Raw genomic sequence first — 2,746 nt, forward strand, 5'->3', positions numbered from 1 at the left:
TTAGAGAAAAATTTGTAGTTTAGAATCAGTAGTTCTTTGACTGCTATTTCTAAATTTTCAGTATGTTGGAGAAGCAACTCAATGCTAATCCCTGTATATTTATGATGATAAATGGTTTTACCGATAAAGGTTTTTTCATACTGAACTACTTGGCAAAATTGTTGATTATTAATTCTATTATTAATTGACGATTCCCTGCCCTTATTCTTGTATATATATATATATATATATATAGAGAGAGAGAGAGAGAGAGAGAGATGAGTTTAAAGGGATATATTATCCGGGCGGATACCGTGGGAGCTCTCATCTAAAGTTTAAGTGACTGCTAATCTTACGGATTAGTATTTAACGTCTATGACTACTATTACTGACATTTATGACTACTGGGAGTTGTCCCTTACGCTCTTAATTCCTCCGATGGCTAACTCCCTGTTCACTTCACTGGATGGTAATATTATCTGGAGTGTGTATTAGCAATAGTTATAACGATGGAGAATATGGAGGGAGACTGGTACATCCTCAAAATTTATTTCCTTTTATTTTACAATCTTATACAGCATATTTTTATGGTTACGACGTACTACACGTGTTTCCACTGCGCAGGCAGTTGCATATACAACGAGGGCATACTTTTTTGTGCAGCTTCGTTCAGGATCTTTCAACAACTTCGAAACGAAGATATACATACATATATATATATATATCGTGGGCATCGGTACCATTTTCCTCTTTCTCCGTTCTTCCATTCTCCGAACTTTCCATCTTTCCGACGAAGGGCTACGCCCGAAACGTCATACACTCTCTCTTTCCTTTCCTGAGCGTCCAATAATACTATCCATATCACGTCCTCACTTTGTTGTTTTTTTGTTATTGTTTTTTTGAATTTATATATATACATATATATATATATGTAGGCACAGGACTGGGTGTGTGGTGAAAATCTTGTTTCCCAATCACATGGTCCTGGGGTCAGTCCCACTGCGTGGCAACTTGGCCAAGTGACTTCTGCTATAGCCTCTGACCGACAAACGCCCTGTGAGTGGATCTGGTAGACGGAAGCTGAAAGAAGTCAGTCGTATATATATATATATATATATATACATACATACATACATACATACATACATACATACATGTATTTATGTATGTATTTGTTATTTGTGTCTGTGTTTGTCCTCCCACCGTCGCTTGACAACCGATGTTGGTGTGCTTACGTCCCCGTCACCTATCAGTTCGCAAAAGAAACCGATAGAATAAGTACTAAGCTTACAAAGAATAAGTCCAGGAGTCGATTTGTTCCACTAAAGGCGGTGCTCCAGCCTGGCTGCAGTCAAATAACTGAAACAAGTAAAAGAATAAAAGAATATATACACACACACATATATATATATATATATATATATATATATATATATATGAGTAAAAATAAATACAAAAAAAGGGTTTTGTATGATCGTGTATAGAGGAATATATTATTTTATTTAAAAGAGTTCCAACTCTGTCTGTTTTTTATGTTTTTTATTTATATTCTTGTAAAATTTATGTGGGATATAGAATATGGAATATATAATATATAATATAAAAAAAAGATGGATGGTACAATGAAATGAAGTATTGAATGTCTTATTGAATATATGAAATATTGAGTGTTCAATATAAAGGATTAAATATATAAATATATAAAGGCGAATACGTATTTTCTATACCTTGTGGTATTTCATCATGGCCGGTATGACAGACTGTAACAGACTGTAACATATATAGTGTGTGTGTGTGTGTGTGCGTGTACATAAGCTTCTGTGTGTGCGTGTTTGTTTCCTTGTGTCTATGACTGTAATATAGCCGTAAGTCATTAAATACATTAACAAAATTAACTTCACCAGTAACAGCCAAGATTGTTGCTATGATAACAACGTCAGCTAGAATAACATAGCATCACGTACAAGAAGACAACAACAGCAAGATGAACAACAATAGCATGGTTGTTTCTATTGTAACAATAACAACAACAACGACTACAACAATACGGACATCTTTACTAGGAATCACGGTAGCAATAATAACAGTAAGAAAACAGCAACACAAGACGATATCGTATCAACATCTTTATAAGAAAACATTAGCAGCATCAACAACTACGGCAACAATAGCAACAACAATAACGACGAAAAGCGACAATAACAACAAAACCAAACAATAATCTCTTGAATATTCTAACGTGATGATGAACAAAAGCACAAAGATAAATTAAAATAGATGAAAACCCCAAAAAAATTTTAGAAAAAAAAAGCTATCTAAAACAGCAACAATAACTTGACAACAACACAACAAAACAGAACAACAACGACAACAGTGACTTGCGGTGTCAATTGCTGATTGATTTATCGATTATATATCGAATAAACCTCTGCCATGGAAATCTCTCGAAATTTGATATTCAGTTCTATTTTGGCGATTTTGTATAGAGTTGATGACTCAATGTTAAGACAAGATGGCGTTGATTATGTTCTATGAGCGTGTGTGTGTGTATATATACATATATATATGTGTGTGTGTAAGTGTGTTTGTTCGTATGTACGTATGTGTATATATATATATATATACATATATATATATATATATATATATAGTGATGTATATATTTATATCTGTATATGTACGTATCGTATGTCATGCACGTACATAATACAAATATCATTCTACATTCATATATATATATATATATATACATACATTCATATATATA

The sequence above is a fragment of the Octopus bimaculoides genome, chromosome 26 (assembly GCF_001194135.2).
Source record: "Octopus bimaculoides isolate UCB-OBI-ISO-001 chromosome 26, ASM119413v2, whole genome shotgun sequence".
Taxonomy (NCBI): domain Eukaryota; kingdom Metazoa; phylum Mollusca; class Cephalopoda; order Octopoda; family Octopodidae; genus Octopus; species Octopus bimaculoides.